Source organism: Numida meleagris, chromosome 25, assembly GCF_002078875.1.
Source record: "Numida meleagris isolate 19003 breed g44 Domestic line chromosome 25, NumMel1.0, whole genome shotgun sequence".
Taxonomy (NCBI): domain Eukaryota; kingdom Metazoa; phylum Chordata; class Aves; order Galliformes; family Numididae; genus Numida; species Numida meleagris.
This window is the reverse complement of record NC_034433.1, coordinates 3583540-3609599: the sequence shown is the minus strand read 5'-3', so window position 1 is coordinate 3609599 and position 26060 is coordinate 3583540. Positions and strand designations below refer to the sequence as shown.

General features: G+C 52.7%; 1 long non-coding RNA gene across 1 annotated transcript in view; it reads right to left on the bottom strand.

Moving 5' to 3' along the window:
* The window catches only part of LOC110388175, a 152817-nt gene continuing 131899 nt past the window's right edge, over positions 5143 to 26060 (bottom strand). The window contains exons 3-4 of the long non-coding RNA XR_002432814.1: positions 10035 to 10206; positions 5143 to 7241 (exon numbers count right to left, since the gene is read on the bottom strand). This is a non-coding gene — a long non-coding RNA (uncharacterized LOC110388175). The remainder of the gene's footprint in view (positions 7242 to 10034; positions 10207 to 26060) is intronic.

The following is a 26060-nucleotide window of genomic DNA, read 5'->3' as shown; positions in this document are numbered from 1 at the left end:
CCGGCGGCGGCGGGGGCGGCCAATCAGACGGCTGGACCGGGGCGCGGGGGGCGGGGCGGGGGCTGAAATCCCTTTTGTTCGCGGCGGCGGCGGCGGACAGAGCGGGCGGCCGTGATTGGCGCGTCACTTCCGGCGCGGGCGGGGGACGGGACCGCTCCGGGCGAGGGCGCTGCCCGGGACTCTCGGCCGAGCTCCGCCCCCTCCCGGCGTCCCCACAGCGCCCCCCCGCGGCGCTCTCGGCGCGGTTCCCAGCCCGGCGCTGAGCGCGGCTCCGGGGCGCCCCCCCGCGGCCGCCGCCCGGCGCTGCAGCTCCGCCCGAACGCGTTCCTCAGCAGGCACGGGCCCTGCGTTTTGGAACGCCTGGGCCTCGTTTGTTCCATTTCTGGGAGCTGGATAGTGACAGTTTGTGTGAGTTCCCAGTGCCGTGTCAATGAGCCGCTCAGGACAACCGTGTCGGGACTGGCTTTGAGATAACAGCAGGTGGAGGACTGCAGCAGAAGAGCTTATCTCTGCTCGTAAATCTGAGCTTATCTCCACGTCCAATTACAGATTGTGCAATGTTAGACCTTCTACCTGGTGTACGTAAGACAAACAGTACAGAACACTGGAGAGAAATGCATTAGCATTCTGGTGTTCCTGCATGCAGAGTAGCTACACCCCAAATGCCATCCCAGCCTGACTGCATGGCACTGTGCGGCACAGCACAGCTCAGTATGGCACAGCTCAGGGTGGCACAGCTCAATATGGCACAGCACAGCTCAGTATGGCACAGCTCAGGGTGGCACAGCTCAATATGGCACAGCACAGCTCAGTATGGCACAGCTCAGGGTGGCACAGCTCAATATGGCACGGCACAGCTCAGGGTGGCACAGCATGGCACAACATGGCACAACTCATTGTGGCACATCACAATATGGCACAGCATGGCACAGCACAGCACAGCTCGTGGCATAGCTCAGCATAGCACAGCGTGGCACGTCTCAGCATGGCACAGCACAGCATGGCACAGCTCATTGTGGCACAGCACAGCATGGCACAGCATGGCACAGCTCATTGTGGCACAGGATGGTACAGCATGGCACAGCACAGCATGGCATGGCACAGCACAGTGTGGCACAGCGTGGCACGACATGGCACAGCTCAACATGGCACAGCACAGCACAGTTCAGCATGGTACAGCACAGCTCAGTGTAGCATAGCTCAACATGGCACAGCACGGCACAGCATGGCACGGCACAGAGTGGCACAGCACAGTGTGGCACAGCATGGCACAGCTCAACGTGGCACAGCACAGTGTGGCACAGCACAGTGTGGCACAGCACAGCACAACGTGGCACAGCACGGCACAGTGTGGCACAGCACAATGTGGCACAGCATGGCACAGCACAGTGTGGCACAGCATGGTACAGCATGGCACAGCACAGCATGGCATGGCACAGAGTGGCACAGCACAGTGTGGCACAGCGTGGCACGACATGGCACAGCTCAACACGGCACAGCACAGTTCAGCATGGTACAGCACAGCTCAGTGTAGCACAGCTCAACATGGCACAGCACAGAGTGGCACAGCACAGTGTGGCACAGCATGGCACAGCTCAACGTGGCACAGCTCAACATGGCACAGCACAACGTGGCAGAGCATGGCACAGCATGGCACAGCTCAGCATGGTACAGCACTGCACAGTGTGGCACAGCTCAACATGGCACGGCACAGTGTGGCACAGCTCAGTGTGGCACAGCACAACGTGGCACAGCATGGCACAGCTTACTGTGGCACAGCTCAGCACGGCACAGCACAGTGTGGCCCAGCATGGCACAGCTTATTGTGGCATGGCACAGCATGGCACAGCTCAATATGGCACAGCTCAACCTGGCACAGCACAGCGTGGCACAGCACAGCGTGGCACAGCACAGCATGGCACAGCTCAGCACGGCACCATCTCCAGCTGCACCCCCGCTATGCCTGGAGCAGCAGGGAGCGCTGAGCCCCGCGCTCCTGCAGGCCAGTTAGGTTTGTTTTATTTCTCCCTCCTGGAAACTCATTTATTATTTTACATTACTGTCTGAAGCCTCAGAGCATCTCTTCCTGCATTTAAAGTAGGCGAAAAAGCCCTCGCTCTGCGAGATCCGCACTCAGGATGGCTCTGCCAGGCTCCCTGCACAGCTCAGAGCTGGTTTGGGAAGGCTTGGCTGGACCCATTACAGCACCAAAGCTATCTCCATTTAAATAGCAGTTAATAAAAGTTGTCTATACAGGGCTGTAAGCATCCCGACACTTGATTAATCACACCACAGCACAGTACCCCTAGCAGCACTAAAGCTAACACGCAGGCACGCAGAAGGAAGCAACGAACTGCAGCTCAGCCACTGCACAGCTCTGCGCAGGACTGCCAGCCTGCCTGGGGATGGGGATGCTCTGCAGGCCGGGAGCTGGCTCTGGACTGAGCCCTGCCAAGGAGGTGAAGCATTCACTTCAGCCAGAGATTGGATTTGGAGCCCAGACCTGTGGATCCTGAGGTTTGAGGGGCAAAAACAGTGTCAGGGGCTGCAGCTATGGGGTCAGCATCCCCCCCCGGTGTGGGGGGCACACAGCACTCTGCACTCTGTCCCACTTCGGCTGTGAGCAGAAATCCCTCCTGCAGCTGCTGAGCACAACGCTCGGCATCTCCCGTGGAAGGAAAACAATATGCTAATGCTAAGCCACGTGGAAGCACAACGACACACCCGGCACAGGAGCGCTCACTTCGCAGCCTCAGTTGCCATGCAGACACGGAGGTGTTTGTTTCCTTCTGTGCAGGACAGCAGCTGGCATCTTCCACGCTTCGTTGTATTTTTGGTGAAAAATAGGGCTTGAGCACCTGCACAACTGCATGGGCAGTGGCACTCTGTGCCCAGGCTCATGCTCAGGGCATCCTCTTCCCGCAGAAACCCTTTGGCCGTTGCCGTGTCTGTCACCGCTGTGTTCCCGAGCTCTCCATGCTGCCCATGCAGCAGCCAAAGCCCCGCAGCTCCGGCTCTGCCTCTCTTGGCGTTGGGCAGCTGCTCGTGTGCCAGCTCTGCTGTTATGTTAATGTGCTGCTCTCAGCGGGCAGCGCTGCGCCCAGGGCTTTCCTAATGGGGATCAATGGGGCAGAAAGAAAGCGCTGTGCCGGGGCTCTGCAGCACCACGCGCTGCTCCGGATGCTCCGCTGAGCGGTGGCTGCCGTGAGTGCACGGAGGCATTGCTCACACTCAGCAGAGTGCTTCGGGATTGGCATTCCAGCAACGTGAGATGGGATAGCAAGCACAAACTTCAGCAGGCTCGTGTGTAAGGTGGTTTGCGTAATTTCTGATTTGCGCGAGGCTCCTATTTAATTCTTTTTCTTTCTCTGCGTGATCAAATATACCCACTTCCAGATGAAGCGCATCTCAAGCGTGGGATTAACCTGACTGCAAGCCGTGACAGCACTAACTGCGTGCCAGCTACAGAACACAACGCAGCATCTCCGGGAGCTGGAGAAATCCCCTCTCTCATCTCAGGGAACATCCCAGTTCCGCTGCAGGGCCCGGGCAGCCCCGCACAGCACTGCCCAGGGTTAGGACCTGCAGCTGGTGGCGGGGCCATGCGTGGCCATGGCTGAGGGTGCAGGGGGACTGCTCCTCCTGCAGTGCTGGTCTCAGAGCCTGAGGGCCCTGTGGTGCATTGCACATGAGACCACTGAAATGTGGGGCAGCGAGGGCTGCTGTGTGAGCGGGGCTGGCTGAGGGAGCTACATTCACTTTCCATCCGTTATTGATTTTGGTTACAAGCGAAGGCGATGCGTATGCTAAAGTTGGCGTTATCCGAGAAGCAGCGTAACGGCGCTCAGCCCCCATAACTCACTGTCAGGTCCAGGCTGCAAATACAGATCTAACAACGAGACAAATAAAGAATACGGGCTGTTTATAGCTCTGTCCTTATCCTCTGGTAATCAATATGGCTCATTAGGCTTATGAGACAACCGTGTCTTCTGCTCCCCCAGCCCAGAACCTCTGAATAATGGCTTGCCAGTGCCAAGTAGTTATAACGATGTCTTGCAAGTGAAGCAGAAACTACTGAGTAAACTGATGCAGAGCAGTGTAATCGGGCTGAGTTCCCTGAGCTCTGCGCCTTCCCCATGCTCTGCTTCTGACTTTGCCATACCCCCAGCCCCAGGATGCAGCACGCAGGCCAGCAGTGGTGGCTTTCCTTATGGCTGTGCCCTCAGATGTGGCACGTGCACTGGGGCGCAGACTCCTTCAGAAAACACATCCCTCTGTCGGGGCTCAACGGATGGCAACAGGCGTGGGATGCTCCTGGGACTCAGCATAATGATTAAATAACAGCAATTACAGGAGCAGTGCTATTAGCTGGGGCCAGGCCTGCATTGTCCTGTGTCCCCCCAGCCCTGTGCAGGCCACACACCCCAGGGACACGACCACGGCCACACTGTGCCATCCCCGTCACTCTGCCATCTGTACCCAGCAGCACTGGGGGATGCTCAGCCACTGTGGGGCTGTGGGTTCCCACTTTGCTGCAGCCAGAAGCCATCTCAGGGCTTTGCTGTGGTATAAATGTGTTTCCAAATAAACCAGGAAGCCAACAAATAGACCAAGTGACAGCGCTGTGAAGCCATGCCTGCCCGTGGGCTGCCTCAGCCCATCAGCCACGGAAGCACTGTGCTTTCTGCAAAGCAGCACGACTTAAGATTGCATCCGTGTATTTCCAGCCACCAGCATACAGCACAAAATGTTGATCAGGAGGAAGAAGGCATCCCTGGGGGCTGGGGGGCACCGCACAGGGCCTGCTGGCCCCATGCACGCCTGCAGATGGGAGTGCTTTTCGTTCAGACATCACTGCTCCGACTGATCACACACACAACAGAGACTCCATGAAAAATTAGAGAGGGGCAGGAACACAAATCAAGGAGTAACATTTTTTGAAGGAGAAATTATAAATTGCAATTTAATCACATAATCACTTTGACACTCTCGAGCAAGCTAATTTCTTCCCTTGCCTCATTTCACCCACTTGGCAAGATGAATCTTAATGAATAATGTCCTATGAATGTTTAATTTTTTGATCAATTTGAATTTTCTCCTTGCATCCCTACCTGCTGGACGGGGAAATCTGTGCCCCCCCCCTCAGCTGCTCACTGCTCTGTTCCCCCCTCCCAAGGGCAGAGCCCCTCACTGCACACTCAGCTCGCCAGCACAGGGTCACCCTGCAGAGGGGCCCAGGAAAACTTCGCAGGCAAAGGAGCAAACTGACTGCTGAGAACTGCAGACCTTTAATGCAAATTGATTATCTGTAATGGCTCGAGGTCTAACGGGAGTGTTTGGGTCAGAACCGGGAGTCTGAGCTGCAGATCAGCTCGGGGTGGTTAGTATGAGCAGGGTTCAGCCGTGTGGATGCCTCCAGGAGGGCGGCCGTGGGGCACAGCGCTGCTCTGCGTAATTGCAGACACTCAGTGCTTGGAGAGCGTAACAGCTCACGCACGGGTGGTCTGGGTCATTCGTTTTATTGAATGGTCCATTGAACCCCAGCCAGCTGGGGGAATTCCAGGAGCTTTCGGCCTTCTCACACACCAGGAACAACACATGCCCCTGGCTCCGGTGCTGTGTCTGTAGTGCCCACTGAGCTGCACTGTAGCTGCCGCACCCGCGATTCCCTGACACGTCGGTGATTACGGCTTAATGAGATTTGTGCTTTCCATACATTACTCAGAAGATGTCCTGTGCCCCCTCCTGTGCCCTGTGTGCCCAGAGCACTTCTCTTCATTTGCAGAGCAGGGACGGTGCTGAACGGAGGGAGCTGAGCGCCCACTGCCCCGCTAACGGAGTCAGCTGGTTACGGGAAGGGCTCTTCCTCAAGCACACCTCCATACTATGCAGAGACCGAAGTTTTACCACGAGGATTTTAATTTGGGGTTAAGCGATGGGGAAGGAAATCACATGGGTACGGAATGAAGCATCCTTGGGGGGGGGAGCAGACCTGGTGTTACGTGGTGTTACCTGCACGCAGGAATTCTCCTGAATGCAGCTGCTTCCCAGAGAAATCCAGGTGAGCAATCTGCCTGCTGCCAGTGGCACGCGGGAGTCCTTGTCCAGGCTCAAGATCAATTTGTTACGGGGTTAAAATAAATACACTGCTGTATGCATATGTATTTGTGTTGGACCTCATGCACAGGTGCACGCACACAGAGGTATACACACTTATCTTGTAAATTGTTGCTCTTTGCTTTCATTTCCAGGGCAACACTGAATGGAAGATGCAGTCTAACAGAAGGCCAGCTGGGGAAGCCACGATCCAGTCAAGGTCCCAGAAAGTCAATTACACTGTAGACTAGGGGATGAAGGTAACTAATGAGATTTGCATGGAAATCACCCATCTTCCAATAGAGGGATCGCAGGGAACGTGCCAGCAGACGGTGCTGAAGGGGAAGGTAGAGGTGGGGATCAGAGCACAGCAGCCGTGGTGCTGTGACGTGTCCCTGCTGCACCAGAGACCCAGCGGGTGCAGAGCGGCTGCATTCCTGCAAAAGCCATTCATTGAAAACTAATGACAGCTTAAGTTTTCAATTAAATTTTAATTTAAAGTCTGTGAGCGGTGCAAATCAGCACAGCTCCACCGGTGGCGGTGATTTATGTTGGCTGAGGGCTCTCCAGTGGAAGCTGTGCTGGGATGCGCTGCCGCACGGATCCCAGGGATGGATCCCTGCGTGTGCCCGAGCCCTGAGAGCTGCAGGGAGGTGCGAGATCAATGTGCACCGGAGCTTCTGGGAACCCCATTCGGTGCCTGTCTGCATCTCCTGATATTCAAAGTCTGCTCCCAGCTGACCCATAACGATACAGGAACAGGACCTGCAGCTGCCAAACCCCAGTGGTCTGCAGCGGGGCCACCTCCCCCACTTCAGATAGGTGCAAAACAATTAGCCATGAGACGTGGTATATAACGAATAAGCCATTCCTGCCGTATGCCAGGCCAACAACACGTTCTCATGAACACATGAGTAGCAGCAGGCGCCCTCCATGCTGAGCCATGCCCAGCTCCCAGCCATGCCCAGCTCCCTGCCCCCACCCCACGGCTCCGTGCAGGGACGGAATCAGTTTTGTAGGATCCCTTTTTGTATTTAATGCAGTCATTTCTCAATCTGCCGTTCTCAAGAGGTTCCTTTTTTCTCCTCGCTGTTGAAGTTTAGCTGGATTGGCTCATTATTCCTGATGTTCCACAAGTCTCTCTTCTGAATATTTTTAGAAGAAAAAAAAAAAAAAGAAGTGAGATTTCTGCCCAGGACTTTTTTTTTGTTTATGAATTTTGCATACATTTCCAATACAAAAGCAGCAAAAGGCATTCAAGCAAATCTTTCAAGAGCCGGAGCGGCCTGTGATGTATGGAGCAGAAGCGCGGGGTTTGACGGGCTGAGAGCTGGGAGGAGAACGAAGCAATTAAGGGACAGAGGGAAGTGGAAATGAGGGTCACTGGGGGAAGGCAGCAGGCGGCCAGTTATCTCCGCAGCTGCACGGTGTGTGCTGGACGGGGCTTACAGCACTGGGCTCTGGGAGCAGCACTGAGGGTGACAGCAGGATGCCCTGTGGCTGCAGCTTTGGCCCTGGGAGCTGTGGGGCTGCACGCTGGGATGGAAGAGCGGGCTGCAACTCATCAGCTGATAATCGGGCTGCACTAATTGCAGTCAGAGCCAACGCCGAGGAGATGTGAATCACAGCCCTCACGCTCCCCAGGGCTGGCAGCAACGTGATGAGTTCCACTCACGCTCAGGTGCTCGCTGACGTGAATGGAGCGCCCTGAAAATAAGGCTGTGCCGGGGCTGCAGGTCGTGGTGCTGGGCAGGGCTGGGTGCAGGGAGCCCGTGCCCCTGTGCCGCTGCTGCTCCGCTTCCCTGGTGCTTTCATGGAAGAGAGCGGCACACTAAAATTTTAGCGGTGAGCTGAGCTACCCCATAAATTCCCAGCACTGCAGACTGCAGCCATGGCTGGAAGTGAGTGTCCATGGAGCCATTTAGTGACATCTTCACTTCTCATTATCTGTGTGCAGGACGAGAGCTTGTTTGCACTGCCGGGACAGGGGCTCACCACGCTGCTGACCCCCAGCCCCATGTCCTGGGGCCACTGGAGGGCACTGGGCATGGCGGCCACAGGAGATCCCTGGGGAGGGTTACACCGCACAGCCGAACTCACTGTCCCTTTATTAGCAGCGTATTAGATTTAAATAATTAGCATTTTTACGTCACATGCCGCATGCAGGGACACCGAAGGGACCACGGGCACTGCATGGTGCCATATGGTTTTCTGATTAATGATGTCAAGCAGAAGCAGGCAGAACATCCGAGGGGAGAAGCGCGGGTTGCAGAGGGGAGCTGAGCTCGTGCCGTCCAGGTGACACCACCAGCAGTGCTGGGCCAGCAGATGGGCTGCGGGAGCACAGGGGCCCTGCAGTGCTCAGGGCATGGAGGCTGGGGCACAGTGACATCACCTAATGAGGGCAGGCGGGCACGCGGGGTACGGGGAAGTGATCGGAGTGAACTGTTCAGTGGGTCGGTTCCATTGCGTTAAATACCTTTGTGGAGACCGGTGCCTAGAATTTGAGTGATCATAGAGTATAGATGGAGCTTGACGCAGTTCCACCAAACCATTGGGTGAGCAGCTCTGCGCAGAGCCAGCGGGGAGGGGTCCCCTCGCACGGGGTGGGGGCACTGGGTGCCCTCCCCATGTCACCCCGGGGCTGGTGCTGCTTCATTGTGGGGACCGCCATGGGGCAGGGGTCGGTGTCAGCCCAGGGGAGGTGACACCAACAGCCCCCCCCCATGGCAATCCCCCCGTCTTTGGAGGCATTACAGTGCAGCTGAAGAGGTTCTAGGCGGACTGTAATTAGTCAAAATGTTTCAGGCTGATGTTCATCAGCAAGTAAATTCGGAGTACAGGACAAGAAAAGCAGCTGTGCATTATTTTCCAAGTAATTAAATTTAAATCTCTCTGGTACAGAGAGGGGGGGAAAAAGTAAATTATACAGAAAATGCAGCCGGGAAGATTTTAATGTTATTACAAACCTTCATTATAATGTATGATCAAGCATGTAAGTGAAAAATCTCGGGACCTGTGGGTAACCTATCAATTCTGGAGGACATTACAATTTCCATTTGATGCTTAAGCAAGATCTAATCTGACTTCTGATTTTGCAAAATATTTTAGGGTAATTAGCCATGTTTGTGCTTTATTGATTCTTAAATTGAACACAAGAGTGCAGGGAATTGCTGTGTTCCGGATTAAAGGGAGCAAGGCTCCTCGCCTTCGGGTAACAGGAGTGCAGGTAACGTATAACAGCAGAGATTGCATTTCTAAAGGAGTGAATGGTGTGTGATTCCACAAACCCGCGTGTTTGCTCACAGGAGACAAGAGTAATGTCTTTTAGGAAGAGTCATTAGATGTAAGTAATAGCCAGCACCCAAGTATTCCATCAGGCAGCTATGGAACAAATCAACTTTTATTGCCAAGCGAGAGGTAGGAAACCTTGGAAGCTAATAAAGATTTTATAATTATTTTTTGAGTCGGATAAGTGCGGGGCTTATTGCTTTGTAGACGTCTTCATAGAAACAAGAGCAAATCTAATCTGCAGCAAAACAACAGCTGCGAGGCACGGCGTATTTGACCAAGATGGATGCCTCAGAGGTACGATATTCATTAGCTCAGTAATTCAAAATGGTAAACAAGGTTTAATTAATTTTGATTTCAAGCTACGATGGTTCATTGGTCATACGAAGGTGTGAGCTGGGGACGCAGCTGCGGCAGGAACAGGGGTTCTTGGGATGACTTTGCACGTTGAGGTGACATTTCTGCTGGGAGAAGGCTCAGGGCAGAAGGGGGGAGCACTGACCTCCCCATTTTGCCTCTGTGAGAGCCCTGCTGGGGTGAAGGGCAGCACAGCTCCATGCAGAGCAGCTCCGATGAGGGTTTTCCCAGGTTAATGGCTGCAGGGCATGCTAGAGCATATGTGAGTGGAAACCAAGTGGCTAACTTACCAGTGCGATGTCTAATTGGTCCATTCTGATGGAGCTCCATTTGCAGTGTTAGTTATTTGCATCGTTTGTATACCAGTCCTAGGCTGTGCACCCCCCATAACTTCCATTGCCAGTATTCAGATTGGAGCGTGGATGAAGCAGTTATCAGCGCTCCACTGGAAAATATCTCGACCTGAAGCCCCAGGGAAGACCCAAATAGCAGATTTACATATGCAAACAGTTACTGCTGCAGCCAATTACACATCTGCATGTCCAGCTCCCCAGACCTACACCCACTGCATGCACCCAGCAGGCTGCTGCTGCCTGTGCAGCTCGCTTAAAAGCTTTCCTTCTGTGCACGCTGCTGTTCCTGCTCTCTGCACAGCGACTGCTGCCCACTTGCACTGCTGCAAGCGACGAGGGAGTCGGTCCTGTGCTCCATGAAGAGGTTACACGTGTTCTCCATTTCGGAGCAGTGCTCAGCTGTCAGTGCAGCACTGCCCCCCCCCACAATGCACGCCCACCTTGTCACCCCCACAGCACTCTCCTGGAGCAGCAGCAGCAGCAGTGCTTAGGGGAACGAAAACAACTGCTTGGAAGCAAGGAGGCGGCCGAGTCAAACCCTTCTGCTAAACAACACTGGGAATTACCCCTCTGCTTCGTTTCCAAAGGATCCCCAAGCGCCTCGGGTCTAGCCACATGGAGAATTATTTTCACTCTCAAAATAAATCGGTTATTTCCCTGCTCTGCCTCTGAGCAATGTGAGCAGTGGCTCCTAAGGCAGACAGACCCATGATAGATGGGTGCACGATAGACAAGAGATCTCTGCACTTAACCAGGGGCTGCTGCAGCGCAAACGTTGCTGCTGGTGATAAAGCTGCTATTGATTGCAGGGAGTGTCCTGATGGAAGTTTGCTTGGGGGGGTATCTGAGCGAGGTTCAAAGTGTGAAAAACACAGGTGTGTGTTCTGACATGGGGGACCTCCGAACAAAACACAGACAGAAATCAGCAGCAGTGTGAGCACACACAGAGGTACTAACGAAGCACAGCGCTGCGGATTGCTGTCTCAGTAATGCAACCATCGGCTCTCCGGGTGCTGGAGGAGGCTTGCGTGCCCCCAGAGCCGTCGGTCACATCTCCCACCGCAAACAAATGAAGGTGTCAGCAGCAAGAACGCCCTTCAAGGACAGTGCTGACGGGAAGCACATGCGTAATTGCCGCGATAAATGCTGAGCTTGGTGAGCACGGAGCGCACAGCGCGCCTGGATGTGCTGCACCGAGCAGAGCCTCCACCGCGCTCCGTCTGTTGGGAAAGCTTCCAGCCTCAGGGCACTGGGGGGATGATGCACTTCCAGCACAACACAATAGCTCCCTGCTTTCTCTCTTTGGTGCTGGGCTCCTCTCCTGCTTGAGACAGCTCAGCTTGTGTCAATGGGACCCCAGGGAAATGCACGCGCAGTGCTGAGCTCCCTGGAGACACGTTGTGGGGTGGCAGTGGATCCATCACCGCGCTGGGCGGGCGGGCAGCACGGTGCTGGGGGCTGTGCAGCGCCTGGCACAGCTCTGTGCCACTGCTGGGGCTTCAGGGAGGGGAGGGCTGCCCGATCCCGGCCCATATGAGCTCGCCAGTGGTTGTGGTACCCCCAGGGGAGTTCCTAGCAGTAAGGTTACAGCTCGCGTCTCACTTCAGCTTCTTCTTCCCGTCTGCGCAGTAGTTCTGCTCCGTGTGTTTCCGAACACACAGCGAGAACAACTCGCGCTGCCATGCAGAACTCCCCCTGGCTGCCCAGAACAGCCCCACACAATTTAATTGCCACTTCCTCTGACAGGAGTTCCTTCTCTGGCTGCGTGCCCTCGTGCTCAGCTCCAACGAGGAGATGCTCGGATGCACTCAGAGCTGCGGGGATCTACGGTGCAGGAGCTGGGATGAGGAGGTCCCAGCACGGGGCTGAGCTGCCTCCACGCTGCTCTTTGGGAGCATCAGCATCCTTCAGGTCTGCCGGCACCAGAACTGCTTCCCTAATGTGAATCATTGGTCGTGGCCAGCAGAAATGATGCCGAGGCGGTCTGATTTATTACTGGCATAAAGAAACACTGCAGTAGTATTACAGCGAGGAGTTTCATTTCAGTGGGAACAGCGGAGAGAAAAGTCATTTGGATGCTTTTTCCTCCAAGATATAAACCCACAGTCGAATCTTTCTATCCCAAGGCAGACTTCACAGTAGGGGTATTAGGTTTGTAAGTGAATTCCTCTTCCCCCTCTACAACACAAATGGGAAATCACACAGCGCACAGCCCTGGAGTCCCATGCAGGGACCCTGGTGGCTTTCTGCACAGCAGGACAGGGCTGGAACAGCACAGGTCTCACAGATCCCTGACTCCTAGTTACTGCTGACCAACAACCTGGTGTGCAGCAGGTGCTGGTGTCCCAGCCCAAGTCCCACTGCACAAATCTGCTTTCAACAGACCCAGCGCTGCAGCCCAGAGCCGCTCGAGTGAAACCAGCAAAGGAACGGGCTCGGTACCAAACTTTCACAGATGCATCATTAGAATGTCACGGTACATAACTCCGAAATACTTAAGCGAGTTAATTGCTCTACTGCTGCATTTCTCATCCATGTGTACCACAACTCCAAGTGTCCTTTACTGCCACGCAGCCAGCACGGGACACGCTGCACGCTCCCTTTGTTCACATCCACACACCTGGAGGTCTTTGCTTTCAAGCGCCGGTGGAAGCGTTGTGACAGCCTGTGAGTGACGTGAGGACATGCACTTGTTTTGTACTTATGAATTGAAAATGTATTTAATTCAGGCTCAAGGCAAAGTCATGGCTCGGAGCCCTTTAGCGTGCTGCTGAATTTGAAACCAGCTTGCAAAACTGTTCCAAAAATAACCTCAAGAGTATCTTTTATGCAGAACTGTATAAAATACTTCTGTTCAAAGACAGGATTTCAATGTCAACACGGAGAGAGGGGACAGCGTGGGGACAGCTGCCAGCCTGCCAGGCTCAGACCGAGGGCTCCGGCTGCAATGCCCCAGTGCTGAGCATGGCCGCTTCCTCTCGTGCTGCTTTTGGGGACAGGACTGCACAGCTTCACTGGGCAGTACCTGGAGGGTTGTTTTCTGCACACCACGAGCTGCACTTCCAGCAGCGGGGTCAGGGGCTGGCTGCACTCGCTGTCACTCGACCCACAGCAACGTGGTCACAGGGCTACAGGTAGGCAAACTGTGCTGGCAGATCACCGCTTTGCTGTCCCAGAGCTGGAAATATGTTGCACTAAAGCACTACAAGAATTAGCTCTGCATTCACTCATTCTTTCCCCTTATATAATAGGCAAATATATGCACTTAAATAATCCTGATGTGTTGGGCAACCACAGCTAAACAACTAGGCTGGAAGCTTTGCATATCTTATGCAAAATAATTTGCTACCTGCAAGATTTCAAGTTTCATTTAAAAACAATCAAATAATCGGAATGAAGCCTATATCCCAAACCCATAGCTTTGCATTTCTAAGTGCCACAGCCATAATGCAATAATGAAGATATTTGTCTTCTTCAGACCGCCATTCTATTAGCTGCTGCGTGTAACAATCTGCTCTCAGCTAACGTCTATCATAACACACAAATCCAAGAGCTGAATGCATTAAAAAAGAAAATTGATTCCTCGCATGCCCTCATTTGTCTGGTTACTTTGTGTGCCTATTAGCAGCTGGCTGCGCAATTAATCCTGTGCCATTCCAGGTACAACCCTCACATGCTGCAGAAGAGCACGGATGGAGTTCTGCAGAAGCCCCAGCCGTGCAGCAGCGCTTCTCCCCCTGACCCTCACTGCTGTCACCCCTCTGGAGCACAGGGAGTGCTAACGATATTATTTTTCACGTTGAGAGGGACGTTAATTATTTACAAAGCTGCCAACCTGATGCTCGGCGAGCCCGGTGTGTGCCACTTCTACCTCTAACTCTGCTCCCCACGTCTTTGCTTTGGGAATTGACACACCTTCCCCCACTCAGATGGGCACTGCTGTTTCCCATTCGCTGCCTGGAGCATGGCTGGGTCCCCGCATGCTGCCTGCTTCCCCCCAGCCCCATCCCCATCCCACCCACCTCACAGCAGCGCGATCGGAGCTAACAAGTTTGGCCTCAGGCAGCCACCTCCACCGCTCCGTTATTTTTCCATTTTTTGGAGCCTTTCAGCCCAGGGGAGCTTGTTGCTCCTCCAGCATCAACAACATTAATGGGTTGTGACATCTCATAAATTTCCCCTTGGTGAAACAAAGAGAAAGAAACAGTAAAACAAGTTTCAGAATCACAGGGGTTCAGCGCTTCGAATTTTTTCCTTCCCACTCCGTATCTCGGATTGTGCTGCAAGCAGCCCCCCCCCATCCTGCTGCAGCCCCCCAGCACCGCTGCCCAGCCATTCCCACACATTGCACAGCATCACAGCCCGAGCTCAGCCCCCAGCCCTCCCCTCCCTGTGCTGCAGCGGCTGAGAGAAGCACCTGCTGCATCCCCTGCCCCATCCATCACATCGCAAAATAGTGGAGGGCGTCTGCGGATCGACTGCAGGCATCAGCTGGTATGAATCTTGCTGCTCCTGGCATTAGTATTTTTTCGAAGCGATATGATTTAGGGCGAAAAGTTTATTTCTCGCTGATCTCATATAAATAGAATCTGCCTTCCATCTACTCTACATGATGCTACGAAGATAAAAGCGTATCCCGAGCAGAAAGCCCACGGCATGAAGATGAGCGGTGACGCTGAGCCCCGGCAGCTGTGATGGATGGAGCCGCCGAGCCCCAGGACCGCTCCGCTCTGACTTGTCCTGCGCTTTTATGAGCGCTCTAAAAGCAAACGTCTCACAGCACAAACATGAATCCTGATGGCTGGGAGACGGACGGTACATCTCTGTCAGTTATACGGGTCCGGAAAATAAAGCGATCTGAAATAGCACATTTGATTAAAGAAAATAAAACCCCGTGTACATCTAGAGACAGCGGGGCCTGAAAAAGCAGCGGGGACAAACAGCACTGCATGGCTGAAAGGAAGGGGAAAAGGCAGGGAAAAAACTAAAGACTCTGAAGTGTTTTGCACCAATGAGTCATTACGTATTGTTCCCCAAACCAGGAATGTAATTGCAATTTTAATGGAACTGACGCACTCTACACAAACCAGACCCAAACACCAGAAGTCGGCCACCCTCTCCCAAGCACTCATCCTGTCTGTTACTTAACCAACAGTATCCACATGGGAAGAAACCGGTGGAGCGATTCCTGGGTGAACAGTAATTGGTTTGAGCATTTCTCTTACCCCGAGGGAGACCGAAGTCACAAATAAGATAAGGCGCTTTTTAAAATTAATTCCCATGTAATTGTATAATATGCAGAGGGAGCACAAGCACCAAAGCCCGTTCCTTCTGCTGCTGCCTGAGCCGAGGGCTGCGGGCTGGCATGGCACCCAGCCAGCGAGGGGCTGGCACAGCATTACGCAGCTGCAGTGAATCTGCCACGGGCTGAAATGTGCCTTCTTCTGCAGAAGTACAGTTGTAACGGTAATTCTTATTTCCTGGCAGCAGAGACTGACCTTACCATTGCGAATTTGCATAAAAGTGCTTCTCCACTCGTTAGCACACGCAGGGTCCCACCAGCACACAGCTCCTGCTGGTTGTGTGCCGCTCCCGTGCCCTGGCTGAGTGGCTCCTGCTGCCCTGTGCTGCGGCCAGGGACGAGTTGTACAGGGGGACAATTAAAGCCACTGGGTTCATTAACACCTACGCAACACGAGAGCATCACTCTTCGGTGCTTCATCTTCAAGTAATCCCAGCAGAGGGCAATGTCACAGAGCAGTGCCATGTACTGGCACCTGCTGCTGCCGTGCTGGGAGGAGCTGGGCTGGTGCTGCTCCGGGAGCCTGGCTCCTTCTGATGGCGAGCACACGCTGCTGCCCACGGAGAGCTGTTACCGGGGTCACAGCCGCCTCTCCTGAAAGCTCTTTGTGCAAAGGGCTGAGCTGGCAGAGCAGGGCCAGGACAGATGGAGCGGCAGCGGGGACACTCAGGGAAGCGCGGTGGCTGCCCAAAGCTCAATCAGGAGTGAGGTCTGCTGGGTTCTGAGCAGAGCCGGGGCCTGACGCTGCCCTGTGAGTGCAGCAGGCACCAGCACGAGCAGCCCTCCTGATGGCTTTGCCAACAGCAGGTAAATTGAAGCAACCCAAAAGGATTGGAGGAGGGGCCCTGTGTGAGGCAGCTGTGGCATCATTGAGCTTATCCTAAGGGTAGACAGAAAACAAGGGACAGAATGTCAATCTGAGCTTGAGCATTCATTGGCAATGCAACAGGAGGAAGGCAGGGGAACAGCACAGGTGGTCAGAAGGAAGCAGAATGGTGGACGTTTGGACTGGATGATCTTAGAGGTCTTCTCCAACCGTTGTGATTCTATGATCCTATGATTCTGCACAGAATTCAGAACTTGAGGCCCTTTCTTCTGTTTATTTGTTTAAGGATTCTGTTCAGCAATGAACAGTTTGGGGTGGATGAGAGCTGTCTTACAGGGAAATAACTGGTGGTCTGAATGAAGAAGAAAACTGAACAGAGCAATGCTGGGAGGTGAATGGGCTCCTGCATCCCACCAGCCTTCCCTTCGTGCTGCACAGCCAGTCACCACTCACAGCCACAGTCCCTCAGTGTGGGTGATGCCCTCTGCCAGCTCCCCCCATCAGCCTTGAAGCCCTCAGGGTGATATATTAGCATTTCAAATACTGTTCTCACTTGATTTCTGTAGAACATTTCTTTATGCAGGTTTCCTCTGGAGGACCACTCTGAACAGCAGAGCTCTATATTTGCACTTAACGAGCTTCAAGGAGCCTGCCACACCTGCGCTGTGCCTGGGCATGCACAGGGATGCTCCTGGGGGAGATACCTTCCCTCAGTCCCCCGGCACAGACTGCAAACAATCCCATTTCAGGAGCGGAGGAAGCATCTCAAGGGCAACCAGATGGCAAACCAAGAATGTGAGCAGAGATGAGTGCTCAGCCCCTGCACAGAATCCCGGGCCCAGCGGTGCAGGTGTGTGCTGCATGGCCCAGCAGCACTGCATGTCCAGCAGGACAGCTTGGCTGCATGGCAGCAGATGTCTTCTGTCTAAATATATCTGGAAAGGCAGGAAGAGTTTATCTGCCAGCTAGCTACACATCAGGTCAAAGCCTTCGAAACTAAAAAGGCACATACAAACTCAAGGAGTTTTCATTCCCAATAAACAGCTTGAAACACAGCTGTAACACAAGTATTAATAGCTCTGCACTATTAGTACAGCCCTTCCCAAGAAAAACAGAGAAGAAGCGCTGCCCTCCCATACCTCTGTGCCATAAAGTTAGCTTTTAGACTGACACTAGTCATCAGGAATGACACCTACCCGATAATGAAAGATGCCCTTTTAGAGAGCTGTTCATGCTGTCGTGCTCATGGCTACACTGGAAGAGGCTGTGCTGCCAAATGCTTCCCATTCCTCTTCCTGCAGTTGCAGTTCAGCATCTTCTTTCCCACCCGCCCTATGACCAAATCCTGCAGCTTTCAACAGCCAGGACCATCCCCAGCCATCTCTTTTGGCGTCTGCACTGATTTACAGGGAATGAAAATCAAATTGGCATGAAGCTGGATGGCCTCTTTCCCTCCATCCACCCCTCACAATGCTCTGCAGGACTACGTGGCCCTGGCACACACGGAGCTACATGATGGCTGGGCACGGGGCTCGGGCAGTGCATGGAGATGGGTTCCAGCAGAGCCCAGTGAGTGCCCCCTGCACTGTGTGCCCTAGCGCTGCCGTGCACAGCTTGCCATCCGTGCCCTCCACTCCAATTCAAAGATTCTTCTCTCTGGTTAAAGAGAAGTGCTGGGAGTTTTTGTTCCTGCTTATTGTTTGGGCCCTACATGGCTGAGGGAAGAAATTTTAATTAAAAGCCGTTTGGCTTTTATGTCCAATATGCTTCAGTAGGAAATACATCTTTCTGATGCCTGAATTGCTTACTTAGTATTTCTTGCACCTTCTGAGCAGCTGGTGCAAGGCAGCCCTTGAATTAGGATCAGGAGCTGGATGGAAACCGCGTGGTGTGGCCATAAAATTCTCCACTCCTCCATCAACACAACTAATTATTGCCACGGCTGGAGTCCAGCCGGTCTGTAGGCCCAGAGATTAGGGAGAATGTGCCACAACCCATCCGGGCCATTCCTCACGGGTGGATCACTGTCCTCTGCAAGCGATGCGTCACCGAGTGAAGGGTCTCGGGTAAAGGACCATGTCCATGCAGGGCCAGGAAAGGGCATCCTGCAAACAACGGCGCAGGAGTTCGGAGAAAAACACGCGCTTAATTCTTTTGCTGGAATCTGATTTTCCTTTTTCATAACAAATAACCCTCTCGTATAATTTTGTGCACCACGGAGACAAAATAACATTTGAGAAGTGTTTAAACAGGAGAAGAAGTGCCTCCCTTTAGGAAAAGATGGCAGTTAGAATACTTGGACCTAGAAGACACGTTACAGCTGACTGCCACACTGCCACAGACTCGAAAGCAAGAAGCCACATGGATCCTTTGCCCCTTAATGAGCTCAGTCTGCACAGCACAGGGGCCCTCCTCACCTGCTGCTGAGCTGCTCTCCACGTGTGCTTGCAGGACCCAGCAGGTTGCCACCCGGCCCTGCCAGGTAAGCACAGTGCTGGAGCCTAAGCTGGGAAGTGCTTAATGCATTCAGCCCAGCGCTTCGTGACGTTTCCCACGAGACCCCAGCGCTGTTTACAGATTCCGAAGAACACCTCGAGTCATTTCTGGCACGGGCTTATGATTTCTTTCAAAGGAAATGGGACAGAGCTTGTGGGTCTGTGTTTAATGCAAAAAGGAATTTGGAAATGAAAAGTCAACTGGCATGAAAGATTGCAGGGCAAACGTAAAAGCAGCAAAGCGTGTGGGTGGTCTGTGAGCATGTAATAGGCTATTTGTAAGGGAAAGGAAACACATTCAGAGTGGTAAGGCCTAATAAAACAGTTCCTTTTTCCCCAGTCAGTAACATAATTGTAATTTTCCGAAGCAAATTGCCCTTAGCTCCTTCTCTGAAGGAGAGCGTGGCACAAATGGGACGAGGGCTGAGAAATCACGGGCACAGCCCCACGAGCCCGGCCCAGCAAAGGCATCCCCAGCGGTGTGCGGCCTGCTGCGCGCTCCAGAGCCTGACACTGGCTCCAGGTCAGCTTTACAACGTGGGAAAGGGGAAGACGGTTTGAAAGACTCTGCCATTGTCCTTGAGGACAAGCACACCGTAATTAAAAACACCCTCCACAGAACATTTTCCTTCAAGACCTTGGAAGAATATAACAGGCAGAGGAACAATTACCAGGGTCCTTTTCTTCGAGCCCCCGAAGAGCCTCACCGAGACTGACAGAGACTTGAAAGCCCAGAGCTGTGCTCTCAGGGAGAAGAAACGCTGCTCAGAATACGGATTTTGGTGCCAGATGGGAATTACAGCCCCGATCCATCCTCCTCTGTCACTGGAGCCGGTGTTGCTCTGTGGGCTGAATGGAAGCGAACACAGCTACTTTCCCTGTCTTGGGGGAAAAAATGACATTCCATTTTGTCTCCAAAAAATACACATTATTTAACTTATAAAATATTTAATCTACGTAATTAATCCTCTCATGACAGCGCTTTGCACATTTTTGCCGGCAATCCGTACTTTGAATGGCCTATAGTTACAGCTAACTTTGTTTCCTTTTTCTCATGAAATTAATCAAAGGCTTGTATTCTAAATTATTCAGGGGCTGAGTGAAGCCTGCTTTCTGTGGCTCGCAGCAAGAAAAGCTCCTATTTCTTTTGTGTGCCATCATTTCCACTGGGGCAGGACGGAGTGGATGCAGCAGACCCAGCGGCACGGCTGATGCTGGACCCGTAGCCAGGGACTCACTCTGGCCAATCCCTGCTGGGTTCCAGTGTCCCCTGGGGTGGGGGAACATGGGTCTGCAGAGATCTGTGGTTCTGCTCTGCACTGAGGCAGGGAATGAGGACCTGCTGTGTTAACTCCCGGAGCAGCTTGAGGAACCCGACCAGAGCAGTGGGTTTGGAGTCCTTCATCAGCGCTTGCTCTTCTCAGCTCCTGGGTGTGCATAAGGCTCTTGCTGGATTCACAGTTCAGCCCCTTTGAAGATTTAACCTCCAGGGCTTATTTTTTTTCAGCAGGAAATTCTCTCTTTCGCTTGCGGAGGAGCCATGTGGAGAGTCTCACTGCACGGCAGACGCGCTTGCTGTTTTGCTAAGGAGGAGCTGCATACGAGTTTCCCGAGACCCTTTTATTTCTCTTATCTGCAATACTGTCTTCTCCCTGAGCACCCCTACCTGTCCCCTTCCCCTTATATAAACCCCTTGGGATTCAAGCATGCTGCAGACACCAGCGGTGCCGCTGCCCCATGGGGTGCAGAGGTCTCAGCTCCCAGCACATGGCCCCAAGGAGCTCCTGACCTCACAGCCCTGTCCCCTCCTGGCTGACAAACCCTGTTCTCTGGGAAACAGAGTGAGCACTCAGCACGGGAATGAGACCCAAAGGGGGTTGGCATCTCATTAACCATACCCAAGAAAGTGTTGTTTTCTGCCTGTCACTGTCAGGCTTTAGTTTGGGAGTCAGTCTTGGTCACCAAATGGTATGGGCAGGCTGGCTGATAGAAAACTATCTTCTGGTTGCTGTGCTGCCCAGCTTGCTGCCAGCTGCTGGCACTTCAGGAAACCTGTCCCCAAGCACCAGGAAAAGGGGCAGGAGGGGTTTGCTACGAAGCATTCCTGGCTGTCAGCTCAATGTGATGGCAATACACCCAGGAAGAAAAGAGTTAACACAAAGCACCAGCAGCCAGCAGCTGCGGTGGCAGAATACAGTGGAGTTCCAATTTCCTGCATTGTTAATGAGCAAAAAAATTCATAGACCGAGAAAATAATTAAAAAAGAAAAGCAAAGCCACAAATGAAACATATTCTGCCGTATAGAAAAGTTCGGTGTGAACCAAAGAGCTTTGCAGGGCATGACATTAATGCATGAAAGCATTCAGTGCAGCACTGTGGTACAGACACAGGACGTCTTGTAATGATGAAGCAAACACTGTGAGCATCACTGTTAATGAGGTTTTATGGGTTTATGAAACAAATATACACACTTAACTCACTTAGTATTATTTTCCAGTTGGAACCTTATTTTAATATAGATACCCTGAAATGACACCGTTCATAAATAATGCAAGCAATGAAACCTTTCTCTTATCCCCTAGCGCGCACAAATGTGAGCTTAAATGGGAATTTACAACCAAATGGTCGAACCTCAAGTTTTAAAAAACAAAAGCAAAGAAGGGATGGCAGCCTCCATGAGAGCTGGTGTGATCCGAGAGATGCTCCAGGCAGAGGGGCTGGAGGCACTGTGACTGCTCAGTGGGGGAATCCATCAGGGCTGCAACTCATTTGCTATGCATCTTCTACACAGTTCATGTCTCAGAGGCTGCTGGAAATCAGGACCAATAAGTAAGGCAGTAAAGTTTGTATCTTTGGTCTGGTTATTGCAAGGCAGAACACGTCTAAAAGAAAAACACTGTCTCTTCCTGAATCTGGTCAAAACCTAACCACAGGCAGAACTGCATTTCCAACCAGCAAGAGTCAATTGTCCTTTTCTTTTCAAGTTTTTGGAAGCATTGATGTGTATTTGTGCTCAGAAGTGTGGGACTACTTTTAATGAGAGGGGTGAAAGGAACAAACAGCATCTCTGACCCGTGGGGCATTTTGCAGGCTCAGAACAAACAGGTTTAAAGAAGGCACAAGCAGAAATGCCCATGAGGTTCCTTACAATCTTATCTCCTGCCTTGGTACCTCCCCACCACACATTTTCCAGTGTTTTCTGGTAATTTCCCCAGCCAGCTTTCAGCACCCTAAGCAATGAGACCCCCACCTCTCCCAGAGAAGACCCACACCCATGTGCTTCAGTGCAGCTCCTCGTGCCCAGGAGCCCACGACCTCTGCTCTTCTGCAAACCCATCAGCCCTCCTGTGCCCCTTCCCACAGCCCAGCAGCAGTGGGTGTGCTCCTCTCTGCTCCCCACTGCTCCCCACTGCTCCCCACTGCTCCTCGCTGCGCTTTGGCTCCTCAGGCACTGAATATTTGCAAAGCGCTCAGTGTTTGTTGAAATATTCTCTCTGGATTAAAGCTCAATATTTCTTGGCTTCTCCACTCTTTCTGAGCTGCCTTCTGCTCGCTGTTGCATATTTGCATTCCCTTCATGGGTTGTTAATAGGACTGAACGGTGTTTGGCCATTGCTGGGTTTCCTGCTCCCTGCAATGCACTGAGCCTTGTCCTCTTGCACCACCCCTCCTCTGAGCAGTCTGGGTGCAGCAGAGATGGAGGAAAGCAGCTGGCAGCTTCTCTTCTCAGCATTAGATTTAATGGAGTCCCTTAAAACACCCACAAACTATCCCTTTGGGAAAAAAACGTGACATTTCCTTGGGAAAAAAAAAACCCACCTTGTTCTCCTCGTTCTGCTTTCAGCAGCAGTGCGGGTGAACAGTGAGAAGCTCCACAGCACTGCTGGGATGTCACCAAGCAGAACACTGGCATGGACAGGGAGGTAGTAACAGCGCAGCGAGCCTGTGCCCTTCTCGTGCAGAAGCTGTGCATGGGTCTGCTGGTGCTAACTGCTGCCCAGGACCTGCCTGCCAGCTGCCCTGCACACAGACCTGCACTGCTGCCAGCACCCAGGGCCAGCTGCTCTGGGTTATTTTCCTGTCACTGCGATTGCAACCTGCGGCAAAACTCCGTATTGCATCTCCTCAACCTCAGAAGAAAGGGCGTGAAAGCTGGGGGGCAAAGAGCACTGGTATTTTTGGGGCCAAAACAGCTGGAAAAATACAGGGCAAATCTGTTATGCTTCAGATCACCGACACCAGGCTGCAGCCAACAGCCGTCTTTCACCCTGCACCCACAGACCCATGGGCACCAGCGCCACTGGGACCCGTTGCACCCCTCCCCATGCACCCCACAGCCCCACGTGCCCCATTGGGCTGCCACGGAAAAGTCACTCAGCTCTTGGAGAACTTCCCACACTCTGTTTTCAAAGACCCAAAACCTTTTCACTTCTTTTTCCCTTAGAAAAGATGCTCTGCTCGAAGCATCCGCTCGGGGTCAGCAGATTTAGCGGTATCCCTCATAAAAAATAACACGGAATTTCTGAGCCTCCGAATTCATGCCGTGCACAGTGTACTGCAGAGAGGAAAATAACTGGAAAAGTGCTAGAGCACGCTTTAATGAGCTCAGGGCTCCTGCCTGTGACCCTGGAAGCGTGTTTATCTTTGGGCTTGTCCTGAGCAATCGTTCTTCCCCAGCTGCCTCAGGAGCAGTATGAATGCGTGAATTTGCAGCTGCAAATCCCATTTGCCTGCATGTAATCCCGTGGTTTTCCATGGCAAAAAGGTTCAAAATTGTGCACCTGTCCTCCTTTTGCAGGGATGGGATTATGTCCTTGTATAATTATTGCGTCTTCGTCTCTAATTGGATTGCCAATGCCATTTTTGTCAGCATACGGCTAACTTGGAAGCAACCTGAGAGTGAATTTATTCATCCTAAGGAGTTATTAAAGTTGTGACAAACAAACAACGAAGGGAATGGGAAAACACATGCCATGGAGAAGCCAGGCAGAGCCGGGGCTCGTGCCGTGTTCCCAGCCAAGATTCCTCTCACCATTCTGCGTCCTATTTCATCTCCACCCATCTTTAACTTATTGCAGTGTGATTTGCCATCAGTTCATGGCCTGGCACTATGAAGCTACAAGCTGGCATTATAAAAGAAGAGCAGTGGTTCAAGCTAATTGCCAAAATCAGGAGCTTTCAGTTAGGTGCAGGAAACATTCACGAAACGATGAAAAATGTGTGCAGCGAGGTATAATTCCGCAGCAACAGATGGGATGTTTGTGCAGCTCGACTGTCAACAGGGGGCAAGCAGGACGATGTGGGAGCTCTTAGCAGGGATCTGTAGCAACTCAACCTGTCGAGTGTTCAATGTGCAGCAATTGTGCACCCCATGTGAAATCGTTTATTCCGCACACTGCTCCCGGACCCGGTGCCTGTGCCCGGGTGATGCCACCGCCCCATAACCCACAGCTGCGTGTGTGTAAAATAGCAGTGAGCAAACCTCGAGGAAACCCCATCTGTGCTCCTCCAAGAGTGCTCCGTACACCAGTGCTGCCTCCTCTGGAAAGGGGCCTGTGGGCATTTGTGGTTGAAATGCGTGATCTCAAATGCAAGACGCACTTTTTTAGGCAAATCCACATTCCTCACGTTGCAGGCTGTTCCCAGCTCAGGCTGTAGAGGCAGATGGGGTGCGCAGCAGAGGAGCTCTGTGATCAGTGCAGCTGAGGGTTCAGAGCCTTCACACCTCTCAGATTTCCTCGGGTTTCTTTATCTGTTTACGGTGATGATTCTCCTGGCAAGCGCCCGCCCCTCCTGCTCCATGGCTTGCAGCTAAACTCCCTCGACAACGGCTGCTCTCAGTTTAAGAGCTCACCATCGAGCGGTATCAAGATCAAACTCTTCCTGGATTTTCCTCCCCCTCTGTGATTTTCTCTCTGCTGCTGCATGATGTGATTTTTCATATTGCTTCCAAGAAACGGGGCTGTTACGCAGGCGGACTCACAGCTCTGCTGCGCATCTGGGAGTGCATTCCTCACCACTGCTCCTGCTGTGACCTCTTCCCCTTGGTTTTTAGCCAAGCAAGGGCAGATATCCTCCTTTTACAGTAGATCATGGGGCCTGAAGTGGGAATTGTCACAGCTTGCTGTCCCCACAGTGCGAGCTGGCGTTTGAAACAGTTTTAAATTATGTTAATGTGTTTGTCAAATGCCCTAGATGGGAAACAAGTGCAGGTTCCCATCTCTTGGCCTCGCCCTGTGCTCCCACGTGGGACAAGCACTGGGAGGCATGGAAAAAAAGCAGATTTGCTGCGAGACATGGGACAGCACAGCATGCCCAGCTGGTGCTTGGCAGCCCGATGTTACCCTGCTCTGTTCCCCACTCTTCATCACGTTGGCATCTGACCACCATGCACTGTGCACTAACGATGCCCTCAGCATCCATGCAGGTACTCTCTGTAGCAAAGCGGAGCCATGGAAGCAAAGGAGTGAGGACCAGAGCACCCCGGACAGCACCTGCCCTGCCTTCTGCAGAGGCTGCAGCTATTTTAAGCATAGGAATTTCTGATAATCACACGAAAATATGGAGTTTCAGTTTAATTCAAGACACAGCTATGTCCCCTATCATCACGCAGGACCAGCTGTCCGACCAGCTCATCCTGCTGTACAAACAGGTCTCATTGCTTTCTCCCTGCAGGTTTCCCATGCAAACACTTGGGACCCGCTGATGTTACAGCAGCCCCATCACCCCAACATAGAACAATCCTCTCTGGCCTCCAGCAGCTTGGGGGGGCTCTCAGACAGAGCCCCCAGCACACAGCCACCAAAGCTCCACACGAGAGACCTGGCTGCTCAGGCCCATGTGTGCAGGGATGTCTTCCCACACCATTCTCAGCCAGGCCTGCCTGGGGAAGATTAGCACTGGCACCGTGTCAACCACGAGTTTAATCTCGTGATGAATATTCATTTGCTCACACTATGACAGCTTCCCTGGAGCCCAGCACCGTGGTGGCTGCAGCAGGACAGCACTGGGCCACTTCCCTGTGGTGCTTCTGGCTCCAAAGGCACAGAAACAACTGTGGGGGAAACTCCACCGCTCAGCAAGTTTATGGGCAATGCAATTTATTTTATGACCAAATTACACCAGGCTATTGCTGCCTTTTGCATCAGACAATTCAGTTCTGGTAATTGCTACCCTGGGGGTCTCTTCTCCTCTCTCCATACCCGGCACATTTATAACACTAATGGCAGCGATGTGTGAGCAGAGGGAGGATAATAGACCTTAAATAGCAGCAGCATCCTCCTGGAGGAGAGAGAGGGCTTTGTCTTTCCATTTCCAAGACTTGTTGAGCCCCATGAGGC